At 44.1% G+C, this 17,865-nt stretch overlaps 1 protein-coding gene across 1 annotated transcript in view; it reads right to left on the bottom strand.

The window, feature by feature from the left end:
* Nucleotides 1-15,896, bottom strand: part of FOXB1 (forkhead box B1) — a 133,195-nt gene extending 117,299 nt beyond the window's left edge. Inside the window, exon 1 of the mRNA XM_075855194.1 lies at nucleotides 15,844-15,896. The gene's annotated coding sequence lies outside the window, so the exon portion shown is untranslated. The remainder of the gene's footprint in view (nucleotides 1-15,843) is intronic.
* Between the last annotated feature and the right edge of the window lie 1,969 nt (nucleotides 15,897-17,865).

Below are 17,865 nucleotides of genomic sequence, written 5' to 3' on the forward strand. Positions count from 1 at the left end.
GCGTGGGAACACTGGGACCAGGGTACAACTAAGGGACCATTTGCAAGACTAACATAGGAATACAAACAACACTCAGGCAAAGAGTAAAAGGGCTGGGCCCTTTTTATAGTCCAGGGTGATCTGGGAGAAATTAGTAAATTAGGAAAGAGCTCGCACGCACCCTAGTGGTCAATGCAGGGCAGGCCGGCTGCATGTGACGGCATCTCCAAGGAGGGAGACTTCAGCAGAATGAGAGTGGTCTGCGGTCCGCATCCGCGGAAGTTGCAATATATATATATATATATATATATATATATATATATATACATACAGTGCATTTGGAAAGTCTTCAGAACCTTAACTTTTTTCACAATTTGTTGTGTTGAGGCCTTGTGCTAGAATAAAAAAAATGCATATCAGAGCAAAAACAAGCCATGAGGAGGAATGAACTGCCTGTAGAGCTCAGAGACAGGATTATGTGGAGGCACAAAAATGGAGAAGGACACAAAAAAATTCTGCTGCACTGAAAGTTCCCAAGAGCACAGTGGCAGGACTCTTCCTAGACCTTGGTAGGAGAGGTAACCAGGATCCCAATGGTCACTCTATCAGAGCTCCAAAGATGCTGTGTGCAGATGGTAGAAACTTCCAGAAGATCAACCATCACTTCAGCACTCCACCAATTTGGGCTTTATGGCAGAGTGGCCAGAAAGAAGCCTCTCCTCAATAAAAGACATATGAAAGTCCATCTGGAGTTTGCAAAAAAGCACCTAAAGGACTATCAGACTGTTAGAAACAAGATTCTGTGGTCTGATGGAACCAAGATTGAACTTTTTGGCCTCAATTCTAAGCATCATGTCTGGAGGAAACCAGGCACTGCTCATCACCTGTCCAATACCATACCTATAGTGAAGCATGCTGGTGACAGCATCATGCTGTGGAATTATTTTTCAGCGGCTGGGAAAGGGAGGCTGGGCAGGGTTGAGGAAAAGATAAATAAAGCAAAGTACAGAGATATTCTTAATGAAAACCTGATCCAGAGTGCTCTGGACCTCAGACTGGGCAGAAGGTTTACCTTCCAGCAAGACAATGACCCTAAGCACACAGCCAAGACAGCATAGGGGTGGCTTAGGGACAACTCTGTGAATGTCCTTGAGTGGGTCTGCCGGAGCCCTGACTTGAACCCAAACGAACATCTATGGAGAGACCTGAAAATGGTTGTCCACCGACGATCCCCTTCCAACCTGACAGAGTTTGAGAGGATCCACAGGGGTGAATCCCATCTGGGAACATCAGGGACCAGAGACCCGTGACTTACAGTGCTTCCTACAAACTTTCCGGACAGCATTTGAGGAATCTGGATGAGTCTCTTCAGTAACTGCATCCCTGCTGACCCTGCGCCAAGGAGACACCTTTGTGGGCGAGTACTCCATTGTGTTCCGTACCCTGACGGCCGAGCTGACCTGGAACAACGACGCAATAGTGGCCACATTCTGGCAGGGTCTATCCTCTGAAATCAAAGACGAGCTTGCCACTCAAGACCTGCCCTCTACCCTAGATGACCTCATTCTTCTTGCCACCCGGATTGACATGCGGATTAAGGAACAGTCTCAAGAGGTATGCCGATCCAGAAAACTTCCTAGGCTGGCTCCTACATTTCAGCAACCCCTGTTGCTCTTATTAGCTACTCCACCTCAGGAACCTATACAAGTAGACCACCTCAAATTGTCTAACCAAGAAAAACAATGCAGACGCACTTTGGTACTGTCTGTATTGCGGCCTCGGAGGCCATTTTGTGCTTCTGTGCCCCCAAAAACAAAAAAACTCCAGTGCCTAGGTTTGGATGGACAGACAACCCTAGGCGGAAGGGCGCTAAATAAAAGAATCTCTCCCAAATTGTCCATCCCCGTGACCATAGTGTCTGGCGAAAAGAAGCATCGGGTCTCTGCCTTTCTGGACTCAGGGTCCGCGGCAAACTTCATCCAGCAGGATCTAGTGGATCATCTCCAGTTGCCCACTGTTCCTCTGGATACGTCTTTGGCTGTTACCTCGGTGAATGATCTTCCTCTGCCCGATCCGATCGTGTCTGAGACCAAGCCACTGAAGCTCCAAGTTGGAGCTCTTCACACGGAACTGATTACATTCCTTGTCTTGCCTAAAGCCGTCAATCTGGTTTTGCTGGGTCTGCCTTGGCTCCAGTTGCATGCTTCAGTCCTGGATTGGAATTCAGGAGAAGTTCTCCAATGGGACACCAAATGTCGCCACCACTGCCTGGTACAGTTCCATCCCATCCAGCCTCCGCTGCCTCAGTCATGAGAGGGATTACCCACTAATATTTCCCAGTTTGCAGACGTCTTCAGCAAAAAGGAGGCTGAGATGCTTCCTCCACACCGGTCTTATGACTGTCCAATTGAACTGGTTCCTAACGCTTCTCCTCCCCATGGACGGGTATATCCTCTCTCCTTGCCAGAGACTCGGTCCATGTAGGCATATATAAAGGAGAATCTGGAGAGGGGTTTCATACGAAAGTCTTCCTCCCCAGCCATGGCCAGGTTCTTCTTCGTTAAGAAGAAATACGGATCTCTTCGACCCTGCATTGACTACCGTGGTCTCAACCAGATCACGGTCAAGAACTAATACCCATTGCCACTAATATCCGAACTGTTTGACCGCATATGAGGAGCCAGGATTTTTGCTAAACTACACTTGTGTGGGGCTTACAATTTGATCCGAATCCGTCAAGGTGACGAGTGGAAAACGGCATTCAACACTCAAGACGGCACTATGAATTCCTGGTGATGCCCTTCGCTCTTTGTAACGCTCCCGTGGTCTTCCAGGAATTTGTCAATTATATCCTTTTCTATGTCTGTGTTGTGGTCTATCTTGATGGTATTTTGATTTTCTCATCATGTTCTGCTGCGTTTACGGGAGAATCGCCTGCATGCCAAGCTGGAGAAGTGCATCTTTGAAAAAAAATTCTCTGCACTTCCTGGACTACATCATCTCGGATCAAAGTCTCGAGATGGATCCTGAAAAAGTAAAGTCCGTCCTGAAATGGCCACGTCCTCAGAGCCTGTGGTCCATACAGAGTTTTTTGGGATTCGCCAACTTCTACCGCCAGTTTATCCCAAACTTCTCATCACTGACGGTTCCCATCTCTATCCTTACCAAGAAGGATGTGAATGCCAAGGTGTGGACCCCAGAGGCAGAATCTGCATTTAATAGCCTCAAGAATGCCTTTACCTCAGCCTCGATCCTCCATCATCCTGACATCTCTTGACAGTTCTCAATGGAGGTGGATGCTTCCTCTGTTGGTGCAGGTGCACTTCTGTTCCAGAGAAGCTTCAAAGGAAAGGCAATGGTGTGTGGCTATTACTCTAGACTTTTTTCCTCTGCTGAGCACAATTACTCTATTGGGGATCGCGAGTTATTGGCCATCAAATTGGCGCTGGAGGAGTGGAGACATCTGCTAGAGGGCACAGCTTATCCCATCCTGATATGCACGGACACAAGAACCTCACTTATCTCCGGTCAGCTCAACGACTAAACCCTCGTCAAGCCAGGTGGTCGCTGTTCTTCACCCGTTTCCAATTCGTGCTCCACTACCATCCTGCTGACAAAAATGTGAGGGCCGATGACCTAACCAGGTCTTTTGAGACAGGGGACATTGTGGAGTCCCCCTAATATATCATAGACCCGTCCTGCATTATTATGGCTAATCCCCTGCAAGTAAGAGACATCCCTCCGGGGTGGACTTTTGTGCGGTTGGCAGACAGGAGGACAATCCTTCGCTGGGGACACAGCTCCAAACTGGCTGGACACGCGGGTGTTCGTAAGACTCGAGACCTGATAACTCATCATTTCTGGTGGCCCAAGCTGCCCAAAGATGTTATGGACTTTGTCTCTTCCTGCACTGCGTGTGCTTCAAACAATGTTACTCACTCTAAGCCTGCAGGTCTGCTCCAACCTGCCTGTACCCAATGCCCCTTGTCAGCACAATGCAATGAACTTTGTCAATGACCTCCCTCCCTCAGCTGGATGCAATACTGTCTGCTTGGTGGTGGACCGGTTTTCGAAAATGGCACATTTTATTCCGCTGACCGGCCTACCTTCGGCTCCCCGACTGGCAAGGCTCTTCATTCAGCACATCTTCCGCTTGCATGGCTTGCCCCTTCACATCGTGTCTGATCGGGGGGTTCAATTTACCTCAAAATTCTGTAGAGCCCTCTGTAAACTCCTGGATGTGAAATTGGACTTTTTCCTCAGCTTATCACCCCCAGTCCAATGGTCAAGTCGAGAGGATTAACCAGATCATGGAAAATTATCTCCACCACTTCATCTCCATGCAGCCTGATGACTGAGTACAGCTTCTTCCTTGGGCCGAATTCTCGTAGAACAACCACACAAGTGAGTCCACCACTTCCACACCATTCTACATTGTGTACGGTCATCAACAACATCCTAGAATACCTCTTCCTGTGTCGGCTACATCTCAGGTACCTGCAGCTGACTCTGCATTTGGGGACTTTCTGCATGTCTGGCAACTGACCCGGTCCTCTATTCTGCTGTCAGTTGATCGCATGAAGCGAAAGGCAGATAGAAGAAGAAAAGAGCCGCCCCAGTATCTTCCGGGTACCAAAGTCTGGCTGTACAAATTTGCTCCCAGGTTCCTCAGACCTTTTGAGATCCTGCAACAGATTAAACCCTGTCTCCTACAAGCTTCGGCTGCCTCCTACCCTCAAAATCCCCAACTAATTTCATGTGTCCCTCCTGAAGTCTGTGATCCTGAACCGCTACACTAAAACCCTTAGCCCTGCAGCTGCTCCCATCGGTTCGTCCGATGTGTTTGAGGTAAAGGAGATCCTGGACTTCAAGAAAGTAGGAGGAAGAACTTTTTATTTGGTGGATTGGAAGGGGTTTGGCCAGAGGAGAGGTCCGGGAGCCAGAAGAGAACCTCAATGCCCTTACCCTCATGAAGAACTTCCCCTCTCGCTCTGACCCCAAGAAGAGGGGACGTAAGAGGCGGGATACTGTAACATCCGCGGCCGCGGACCGTCAGGACTACTCACCCCACCGATGGCCGCAGCCATGGACTTGTGAGCGCTGGTCCGCATATCCTCCCCAGGAGAGGCCAACGCTCACTTCTGCTCCACTCTGCTGTGTCCCGTATGGTGCGAGCACACGCTCGCGCCCGGCCTTAAAGGGCCAGTGCGCGCACATGTTTAACATCACTAATTAGCCCATGATCACCCTGGATTTAAGTAGGGCCCTGCACTTTTGTTCATTGCCTGAGCATTGTTCATATTCCTAGTTAGTCTTGCAAATGGTCCCTTAGTGTTATCCTGTTCCCATTGTTCCCATGCCCTGCTACCTGTATCCCGTGTTATAGTTGTTCCTGTGCCCGCTATAGTGTTGGAGTCGAGTTCTGCCATCTGCCACGTCTGCTGTGTTACACCACGTCTGGTATCATCTGTCTCGTCAGCATCACCTGCCGTCAAGATCCCATCTGTGCCTAGCCGTTGCTACTGTCTGGACTATCACAGGTACCCTTGTACTTGGACTATATATATTAACTTGGTACACTTGGCCAGCTGCCCTGTGGGTCCACACAGTGCCGCCATCAGGAATTTCAGGGCCCCATACAGCTAAATTGTCTGGGCCCCCCTACCGTGGCACCACGCGTTAACGATACTCCGTCCAGCACCATATTGCGCTCTTTGTGCGATACATAACTAATAACTTTTTATTTGGCCGCAAGATATTGAAGCCTGCCACCACGAAAAGGTAGACTCTTTTGGCAGGGCCCTACTCTACTCTAAAATAAAATTATATAGACTTTATTCCTTTTTCTGAAGATTTAATGAATATAATTAGAGATGAGCGAACTTATCAAAAGTTCGGTTCGGCTAGTTCGCCGAATTTCACTAAAAAGTTCGCTTCGGACCGAACTAGTTCGGACCGAAACTGTAATTTCCGTGCGCCAAGCATAGTACTGTCCAGGGTGCTGATAGAGTTAATGGGCTGCACTAACTCTTTCAGCAACCTTGACAGTACATGCTCGGCGCGCGGAAAATACAATTTTAATGTAATAAAAAAAAATAATAATACGTTAATACTTACTTTCCTCCTGTCCGGCCTCCAGCGATGACGTTTCATCCATGTCACAGGCTGTAGTGGCGGTCACGCACGTCAGGATGACGTCAGAAGGCCGGCCTCCAGGGATGACGCTTCATCCCACGTGACCGCCTCTGCAGCCAATAACAGGCCGCAGCGGCCTCTGCAGCCAATCACAGGCTGCAGCGGTGACATGGATGAAACGTCATCGCTGGAGGCCGGACAGGAGGAAGGTAAGTATGAACGTATTATTATGTTTTTTGGGCATGTATGTATGTTGGCATGTATGTATGTATGTTGGCATGTATGTATGTTGTCATGTATGTATGTATGTATGTTGTCATGTATGTATGTATGTATATATGTGCATGTATGTTTGCATGTATGTTGGCATGTATGCATATATGTGCATGTTTGTATGTATATTTGCTTGTATATGTTTGCATGTATGTATGTTTGCATGTATGTATGTTTGCATGTATGTATGTTGTCATGTATGTATGTATGTTGTCATGTATGTATGTATGTATGTGCATGTATGTTTGCATGTATGTTGGCATGTATGTATATATGTGCATGTTTGTATGTATATTTGCATGTATATATTTGCATGTATGTATGTTTGCATGTACAGTGAAGGAAATAAGTATTTGATCCCTTGCTGATTTTGTAAGTTTGCCCACTGTCAAAGACATGAACAGTCTAGAATTTTTAGGCTAGGTCAATCATACCAGTGAGAGATAGATTATATAAAAAAGAAACAGAAAATCACATTGTCAAAATTATATATATTTATTTGCATTGTGCACAGAGAAATAAGTATTTGATCCCTTTGGCAAACAAGACTTAATACTTGGTGGCAAAACCCTTGTTGGCAAGCACAGCAGTCAGACGTTTTTTGTAGTTGATGATGAGGTTTGCACACATGTTAGATGGAATTTTGCCCCACTCCTCTTTGCAGATCATCTGTAAATCATTAAGATTTCGAGGCTGTCGCTTGGCAACTCGGATCTTCAGCTCCCTCCATAAGTTTTCGATAGGATTAAGGTCTGGAGACTGGCTATGCCACTCCATGACCTTAATGTGCTTCTTTTTGAGCCACTCCTTTGTTGCCTTGGCTGTATATTTCGGGTCATTGTCGTGCTGGAAGACCCAGCCATGAGCCATTTTTAATGTCCTGGTGGAGGGAAGGAGGTTGTCACTCAGGATTTGACGGTACATGGCTCCATCCATTCTCCCATTGATGCGGTGAAGTAGTCCTGTGCCCTTAGCAGAGAAACACCCCCAAAACATAATGTTTCCACCTCCATGCTTGACAGTAGGGGCGGTGTTCTTCGGGTCATAGGCAGCATTTCTCTTCCTCCAAACATGGCGAGTTGAGTTAATGCCAAAGAGCTAAATTTTAGTCTCATCTGACCACAGCCCCTTCTCCCAATCACTCTCAGAATCATCCAGATGTTCACTTGCAAACTTCAGACGGGCCTGTACATGTGCCTTCTTGAGCAGGGGGACCTTGCGGGCACTGCAGGATTTTAATCCATTACGGCGTAATGTGTTACCAATGGTTTTCTTGGTGACTGTGGTCCCAGCTGCCTTGAGATCATTAACAAGTTCCCCCCGTGTAGTTTTCGGCTGAGCTCTCACCTTCCACAGGATCAAGGATACCCCACGAGGTGAGATTTTGCATGGAGCCCCAGATCGATGTCGATTGACAGTCATTTTGTATGTCTTCCATTTTCTTACTATTGCACCAACAGTTGTCTCCTTCTCACCCAGCGTCTTACTTATGGTTTTGAAGCCCATTTCAGCCTTGTGCAGGTCTATGATCTTGTCCCTGACATCCTTAGAAAGCTCTTTGGTCTTGCCCATGTTGTAGAGGTTAGAGTCAGACTGATTAATTGAGTCTGTGGCCAGGAGTCTTTTATACAGGTGACCATTTAAGACAGCTGTCTTTAATGCAGGCACCAAGTTGATTTGGAGCGTGTAACTGGTCTGGAGGAGGTTGAACTCTTAATGGTTGGTAGGGGATCAAATACTTATTTCTCTGTGCACAATGGAAATAATTATATATAATTTGGACTATGTGATTTTCAGTTTTTTTTTTAATAGAATCTTTCTCTCACTGGTAAAATTAACCTAGCCTAAAAATTCTAGACTGTTCGTGTCTTTGACAGTGGGCAAACTTACAAAATCAGCAAGGGATCAAATACTTATTTCCTTCACTGTATGTATGTTTGCATGTATGTATGTATGTATGTATGTATGTTTGCATGTATGTATGTTTGTTTGTATGTATGTTTGCATGTATGTATGTATGTATGTATGTTTGTATGTATGTATGTATGTATGTATGTATGTTGTCATGTATGTATGTATGTAACAGAGGTCGCCTTGTCGTGGCAGGTGGGCTAACACTTTTTGATCAAAATGTGCACTAAGAACCTCCCTATTTGTAGGTAGATTTAGCTTTAGTGCATATCTATTTATATTTAGTGGTTTAGGTGGCATTAGTGTTGCAGGGTGCTGTCGCCATTTTTTTATATCTGCTGTCGCCATTTTTTTATATCTGCTGTATATCTGCAGTCATAGGTGTTCTTGCACCTGCGTATTTTGTATCATTTAGTTGGAATGTGCTGTTCAATTTTTGTTGTGTTTATGGTATCCATATATGTGGGGTTAGTGACTGCCTCCACTTGTTGTTCTTGCACTCCTCCCACTCTGCCCTGGGTGACTTTAATCAGTTCAATGCTGGATCCTACCATCCCCAGGTATATATATGTAGGCTTAGTCCCAGTTCTGGGTGTATGTGCAGCGTAGGTTCCCACCTTACAGAGGTCGCCTTGTCGTGGCAGGTGGGCTAACACTTTTTGATCAAAATGTGCACTAAGAACCTCCCTATTTGTAGGTAGATTTAGCTTTAGTGCATATCTATTTATATTTAGTGGTTTAGGTGGCATTAGTGTTGCAGGGTGCTGTCGCCATTTTTTTATATCTGCTGTATATCTGCAGTCATAGGTGTTCTTGCACCTGCGTATTTTGTATCATTTAGTTGGAATGTGCTGTTCAATTTTTGTTGTGTTTATGGCATCCATATATGTGGGGTTAGTGACTGCCTCCACTTGTTGTTCTTGCACTCCTCCCACTCTGCCCTGGGTGATTTTAATCAGTTCAATGCTGGATCCTACCATCCCCAGGTATATATGTAGGCTTAGTCCTAGTTCTGGGTGTATGTGCAGCGTAGGTTCCCACCTTACAGAGGTTGCCTTGTCGTGGCAGGTGGGCTAACACTTTTTGATCAAAATGTGCACTAAGAACCTCCCTATTTGTAGGTAGATTTAGCTTTAGTGAATATCTATTTATATTTAGTGGTTTAGGTGGCATTAGTGTTGCAGGGTGCTGTCGCCATTTTTTTAAACCTATGTATGTATATATGTGCATGTATGTTTGCATGTATGTTGGCATGTATGTATATATGTGCATGTTTGTATGTATATTTGCATGTATATATTTGCATGTATGCATGTATGTATGTTTGCATGTATGTATATTTGTATGTATGTTTGCATGTATGTATGTTTGCATGTATGTATGTTGGCATGCATGTATGTATGTATATATGTGCATGTATGTATGTTTGCATGTTTTTATTTTTGCATGTATGTTTGCATGTATGTTTATATATATATATATATGTGAATATATGTAATTATGTTTGCATGTATGTATATTTGTATGTATGTTTGCATGTATGTATGTTTGCATGTATGTATGTTGGCATGCATGTATGTATGTATATATGTGCATGTATGTATGTTTGCATGTTTTTATTTTTGCATGTATGTTTGCATGTATGTTTATATATATATATATATATATGTGAATATATGTAATTATGTTTGCATGTATGTATATTTGCATGTATATATGTGCATGCTTGTATATATGTATGTTTGTATATATGTATGTATGTATGTTTGCATGTATGTTTGTTTGTATATATGTCTGTATGGCCATGTATGATACTATCTGCTGGCGCCCTGTATCTAAGTCAACTTCGCGCCAGGCTTCTATACATGGTATAAAAGTCAGTATCACACATTAAACTGAATCTAAGCCTACAACATGTTTTATTTAATTTTTTTTTTATTTATTTTTTACAGGTTTGGTGTTTGGACTACGTCGGTTTCGAGGACTACTTAGATGACGTTTTTTTTCTACAATAAAATGGTTAATGAGGGTTGTGTTGGGGGTGCTTTATTTCAATAAAATATTTTATCTATATCTTTGTCTTTTTCTTTTCAAATGTTATTACTACCACTTTAGTAATGGCCGCTGTCTGAGTGACAACATCCATTACTAAGGCGAGGCTTAGTGTTAGCCGGTGCAGAGGCTAATACTAACCACCATTATTACCCCGGTACCCACCACCACCAGGGCTGCCGGGAAGAGCCAGGTACGATCCAGTACCCGACCATCTGTTGTGATGGTCGGGCTCTGGGGCGGCCGCAGGCAGGTATTATGAGGCTGGGAAGGGCCAAAAACAGTGGACCTTCCCACCCTTGTAATGCTAGGCTGCTGCTGCTGCTGTGTTGTATCTGGCTGGTTATAAAAGTGGGGGGGACCCCACGTCATTTTTTTAAATTATTATTATTATTTTTTTAAAAAGACATGGGGTTCCACCCAATTTATCATAACCAGCAACATACAACACAGTGTTATTAGCCTGGGAATGGACAAAACCAGTGGCCCTTCCCACCCATGTAATGCCAGACTGCTGCGGCCTTGTATATGGCTGGTTATTAAAAATGTGGGGGACCCGTCTATTGTTAAATTTAAAAAAAAAACAAACGACGTGGGGGTCCCCCCCATTTTTATTACCAGCCCGATACAACACAGCAGCAACAGCCTAGCATTACAAGGGTGGGAAGGTCCACTGTTTCTGGCCCTTCCCAGCCTCATAATACCAGCCTACGGCCGCCCCAGTACCCGACCATCACAACAGATGGTCGGGTACTGGATCGTACCAAGCTCTTCCCGGCACCCCTGGTGGTGGTGGGTACCGGGGTAATAATGGGTGGTTAGTGCTAGCCTCTGCACCGGCTAACACTAAGTACCGCCTTAATAATGGACGCTGTCAATCAGCCAACTGCCATTATCTAGGCACTAATAAAGTTTTAAAAAAAACACAAAGATAATTATTTTTTATTGAAATAAGAAATCCCCAACAAAACCCTCGTTAACCATTTTATTAAAATTTGAAAAAACGTAGATCTACGCAGTAGTCCAACGAATCGAAGATGTAGTCCAATCGGTACATCAAAATCTGCAACAACATAAAAAAACAGTTATCAATGTGAACAATAACAATACTTCTACTCACCTACACACATATATACACACACACACAAACAAACAAACAACCATACACAAACACACACGTATATACACAATATACACAATCACAACAAGATATACACACACACACACACACATAAACAGAAAAACACACACACACACACATATACACGAACTCACACATATACAAACAAAAACACACATATCCAAACACACACATATACACGAACACACACATATATACACAAACAAACACATATACACAGTTATACACAAACACAACAAGATATACACAAACACACACACACAAAGAGACAAACACACACACATACACACACACATATACACGAACTAACACATATACACAAACACATATACAAACAAAAACACACATACCCAAACACACACATATACACAAACACACACATGTACACAAACAGACCCATATATACACAAACACACACATATACACACACACACAAACATATACACAAACACATATACACAAACACACCCATATATACACACACACTCACACACAAACACACACCCATATACACACATATACAAAAACACACACACACACAAACATCTACACACACACACACACACACAAACACAGAGTTCACAGCAGCACAGAGTATTTCAGGAGATGAGCGTGCGGATCTTGTGCGGGGTGGTGACTTGCCAATCATGTTAAGGTGTTATTGAGGACAGGGGTGGAGGAGAGGTAACAGACTGAGCTACGTAATGGTAAGAGTAGAGTTCACAGCAGCACAGAGTATTTCAGGAGAGGTGCGTGCAGATTTTGTGCTGCTGTGAACTCTGCTCTTACCATTACGTGGTGACTTGCCAATCATGTGAAGGTGTTATTGAGGACAGGAGTGGAGGAGAGGTACAACTGAGCTACGTAATGGTAAGAGCAGAGTTCACAGCAGCACTGAATCTGCACGCTTATCTCCTGAAATACTCTGTGCTGCTGTGAACTCTGCTCTTACCATTACGTAGCTCAGTCTGTTACCTCTCCTCCACTCCTGTCCTCAATAACACCTTCACATGATTGGCAAGTCACCACCCCGCACAAGATCCGCACGCTCATCTCCTGAAATACTCTGTGCTGCTGTGAACTCTGCTCTTACCATTACGTGGTGACTTGCCAATCATGTGAAGGTGTTATTGAGGACAGGAGTGGAGGAGAGGTACAACTGAGCTACGTAATGGTAAGAGCAGAGTTCACAGCAGCACTGAATCTGCACGCTCATCTCCTGAAATACTATGTGCTGCTATGAACTCTGCTCTTACCATTACGTAGCTCAGTCTGTTACCTCTCCTCCACTCCTGTCCTCAATAACAAATTCACATGATTGGCAAGTCACCACCCCGCACAAGATCCGCACGCTCATCTCCTGAAATACTCTGTGCTGCTGTGAACTCTGCTCTTACCATTACGTGGTGACTTGCCAATCATGTGAAGGTGTTATTGAGGACAGGAGTGGAGGAGAGGTACAACTGAGCTACATAATGGTAAGAGCAGAGTTCACAGCAGCACTGAATCTGCACGCTCATCTCCTGAAATACTCTGTGCTGCCTTAAACTCTATGGACAGGTCAGGATCCTGTTTCTTTTAAATGCTGCACTGTAGCGCAGCCTTATATAGTGGATCGAGCGGGTTCCCCAGCAGCATTTAAAAGAAACAGGATCCTGACCTGTCCACAGAGTTTAAGGCAGCACAGAGTATTTAAGAAGATGAGCACGGCCGGCCACGGGCAGCCGGTCGTTTTTCCAAGCCGTGCTCCCATTATAAAATATATTACCCGTAATGACGGGTGGCTACATGTGTGCACCCGTCATTACGGCAGCGTTGCTAGGCGACATCAGTAAATAGTCACTGTCCAGGGTGCTGAAAGAGTTAACTGATCGGCAGTAACTGTTTCAGCACCCTGGACAGTGACTACCGATCACAATATAGAGTAACCTGTAAAAAAAAAGACGTTCATACTTACCGAGAACTTTCTGCTTCCTCCAGTCCGGTCTCCTGGCCGTTGCCTTGGTGACGCGTCCCTCTCGACATCCGGCCCGACCTTCTTGGATGACGATACAGCCCATGTGACCGCTGCAGCCAATCAGAGGCTGCAGAGGCCTCTGCAGCCAATCACAGGCTGCAGAGGCCTCTGCAGCCAATCACAGGCTGCCGCGTCAGAAAAGAAAGTCGGACTGGAGGAAGAAGAGGGACTCGTCACCAAGACAACGACCGGGTACGTATGAGATGCTTTTTATTTTATTTTTAATCAGCAGCCTCTTTTCTCTATCAGTGATTGATAGAGATAAGTGGCTGCCGATTTGTATAATATTTTTGACCGGGTTCGGTCAAAACTGGTTCGGCCGAACCCGGTGAAGTTCGGATTCGCTGCGAACCGAACTTTTCCGGATGTTCGGACCGAAACCGGGTTCGGTTGTCCCGGTTCGCTCATCTCTAAATATAATATTTAATGGGGTTTCCCAAATCCTAAAAATTCTCAGGATAGGCCATCAATAGCTGATGGGTCGGAGTCAAACTACCGGGACCCCCGCCGATCAGCTGTTTTGAAGGGAGTGCAGCGCTTGTACAAGCGCTGCTTCCCCTTCATTTCTACTTGCTCACTGTGAATCGTCGAAACAGATGTAGTGCAATTCAGAGTATTGCAGCCTTCTCACATTCACTTCATTGAGAGAAGGCTGCAATAGTGTGAATCGCCGCTACATCCATTTCGACGATTCACAGTGAGCAAGTAGAAATGAACAGGAAGAAGCGCTCGTACCGACCCTAAAGCTATTGATGGCCTATACTAAGGATAGGCCATCAATTTTTAGGGGCTGGAAAACCCCTTTAAAAGGAACCTTTTAGCACACTAATGCTGCCCTAACAATGGACACAAGCCAGTGCTAAAGCTATGATTTCTCTAAAATGATGCAGCACTTTAGAGTAACACATAGTTCAGTTTAATCAGTGCAGCTGTCACTATATTATACTGCCCGCAGTTAGGGCAGAATTAACAGGTCGACAGGTTCACATAAACAAAATAGAAGATACAGGATTTGTTTTGGTACAATCTTAAAACCCTATCTATGATCAAAAATAGATGCATAAGAGCAAAGGAGAAAAAGGTTGTTAAAACAGTGGCATAACAATTGCGGTTACAGGGGGATGGGTCGACCTGGAATGTGTGAGCCCCACTTAAAACTGGATCCACGTATTTAACAAAGTGCTAGGTGTATGCTGCGTCTCATATAATTTCCTATGCTGCTGGGCCAGATGTGCCAGTGGGCCTTGTGTACCAGGCCATGAAGGCCAGAGGAGCAAGAAGTGGGGAGTACATTTATTTATATTTTTATGTCGATTTTGGGGTCCATGCTTAAGGTGGACGAGGCTATTCAAAAGTGTGGCATGAGGCCCAGCAAAATGTAGTTACACCCCTGTGTGTAAATATTATTCGAATTCTCTTTATAACCCATTTATTCATTTTACACTTACCTTTTGCAGTCTTCTCTTCTCTTCAGCAGGGGGGCATCAAGCTCACTAGTGCTGACCACACACTGAAGCTGAGCCGCTCCCACTACTCTATCCGGACACATTAGCTGGTGTCACTGGGATTGCTCTTCACTGCTTTGATGTCTGAGAAGAGAAAAATATACACAGCGCCACATGGTGCAAGATAAACCTTTATAGGTAAAGTAATGGATAGCAGTGGTAAGTTGTTGCACTCACCGTAACAGCTTGTACTGGCAGGTACAGCTTGGACATGTAGGCAATATTGTAACAAGGTCGCAGCTTTCAGTATCCAGGTACCGGCATCAATTGTATTGTGCCGCGAGTAAATAGCAATTTAAAAATATATATTTTTAAAAAAATATATGTTAAAAACTGGATGTTTAGAAAGCGCTACTCAAACGGAAGGATAAGCAGAGTGATGCTGATTGGCAGATTTATTGTACAAAAGGAAGTGCAACGTGTTTCAACGCAGAACCTGCGTCTTTGTCAGGCCGAAAATTAAGTAAAAACAAGCATGAACATACATCTTAAATACACATGTGGATGAGGCGGAGGGCATCACAGGCAAAAAAACGCCAAAAAAGAAACAATCAGATACACAGATAAAAACCATATGTGAATGACGTCATCAGGCAAACAGTCTCAATTACAAAAGCCATGAGATACGTAAAACAGATAATGGATAATAGGGACTGTATAAAACGTACTAGTTGATAAGAAGTACAGAATGGGCACACAATCATAAAATGCAGATTGGATTTGTAAACGCAAACATGCAAACATATAAAAACTCAAGGTAAAAAATGTCGGGTAATTACAGAGCGGACAGAAATAACTTTACATTTTAAAACATTATGAGAAGAGCTTACCGGTATTCAGAGGAGTAAGGATGGACATGGAGGAGACAGTTACAGCAACACAGTCAGCGATAAGGCTGAAGCGAAACGAAAGGAAAAAAACGCTGCCGGCGTCAGCGTAGTCTAGGCAACCTGAAGAACTATGGTGGCCGTAAGGGGAAGAAAAGGTAACGAAAGCAAAGCTGATGCTGTAGGAGAGGGAGATACGTATGCAGGGAAACATGGAAAATTTAAGTAAAGCGAATAGTTACTTTTGACACGTTAATTATAAGACATGTTAATTATCAGGAGGTAAGGGAAACAAAGTTTTGTGAAGAACAATTTAATGTTTATCAGAGAGAGAGTGAAATGGATGTGAAAGAAGAAGGCAAAGAGGAAAAAGCATGTACATAGAGAAGTATTTGAGCAGGTCGATGCGGTAAAACTGTAGAAATATATTGGAGTCATATAATGTGCTGGGATGTATGAATTTACAGAGACTGTGAATTCATAGTATTACATGTATAACATGACAGGTATGGTGGTCACATATTTATTAGATGGAAACATATATTTTTTTGACAAGATTAATATTATTCAGTCTAGTGCAGATTCAGAAATGTCATTAAGACCACCAGGTTGCAGACAGGACAGTTTAAAAATCCAATAGTTCTCCCTCTGCTTAAGCCTATTAAACCTGTCATTATCAGTAGCTGAGATGGATTCAATGGGCGTAACAAGAATATTTCCAAAGTCGTTATTATGGACAGTTGAAAAATGTCGTGAAACACTATGTTTTAAAAAGCCAATCTTCATGTTGAACCTGTGCTTGTTAATCCTGCAAAGCAATTGTTGGGTCGTTCTCCCCACATATTGTAAGTTGCAGGGACATTTTAATAAATATATAATGCAGCTATTGCTACAATTCATAAAGGTTTTGATAGGGAAAGACTCATTTGTGATAGAGGAAGTAAAAAAAGTGCAGCCATGTGTAATGATACTACAGCACAAACAACTCTGATGGCCACATCTATGGGAACCAATTACAGATGGTAATGAGTTATGCTTTCTCAACTTCACAGACTTCAGTCTGCTTGGAGCTATAATGTTACTGTAATGACGGGGGGGTGGGGAGACAGACAAGTGAGCCCTAATCTACCCGCCACTCAGTCCCTGCCTACTTGCAACGACCCGCCCTAGGCGATGGGGTACAACTGGGCGACGGTCCCTACGCTCAATAAGTGCACGACAGACAAACAGACAAGGGTACACAGAGCTAGGGGGAGAAAGGGGCAGTTGCCCACGGCAACACAGTGAGCAACAAGAGAAGTAAACAAGCCGAGTCAAACCAGGAGTGTACGAGGTACCAAACGCAGAGCAGGAGAGTAGTCAGCAAGCCGGGGTCAATATGAAGCAAGGACAATAGTACAAGAAGCTGCAGCAGGGCCAGGAAACCAAACGAAAAGAATCACAAGCAAAGGAGGAACAGGAAAGGCAGGTATAAATAGACAGAGGGCGGGAGCTAGCTCCGTCTGGCCAGGCTGTGATAGGTTCTCCCACTCCTAAGCCTGCCACCCTGAGTGGTGGAAGATGGAGTCAGTCTCACAGACATAGAAGCAGGTGCAGACTGATTATCTATGGGCGTTAACCCCGAAGCTGTGCCTGGCAGATCCTTTACAGTTACGTATAGTTTCTGATCTCCTATAGGTTATTTTAGGTTTTTCTGGTAGGATCTCTTTAAGATAGGGATCACTCTTCAGTATGTGCCAATGTTTATTTATAATTTTCATGCATGCATTGCTGCCAGAGTTGAATGTGGTGATAAAATTATGATTAAAATTTCTGTCAGAGTCAGATTCAACCTTATTGTAGTTAGATGAGATCCAAGCATCTTGCGTTAATATGGTGGCTTTAGATATGGCTCCTTGGATGAGACTTGCAGGAAAGTGCTTATCCTTAAAACGTTTCTTTAAAACATTGCATTCCAACTTAAATTGCTCATTATTTGAACAATTTTTTCTGAAGCCCCTGAATTGCCCAAAATGTATGTTTTTG

The sequence above is a fragment of the Rhinoderma darwinii genome, chromosome 3, assembly GCF_050947455.1.
Source record: "Rhinoderma darwinii isolate aRhiDar2 chromosome 3, aRhiDar2.hap1, whole genome shotgun sequence".
In the NCBI taxonomy this organism is placed as follows: Eukaryota; Metazoa; Chordata; class Amphibia; order Anura; family Rhinodermatidae; genus Rhinoderma; species Rhinoderma darwinii.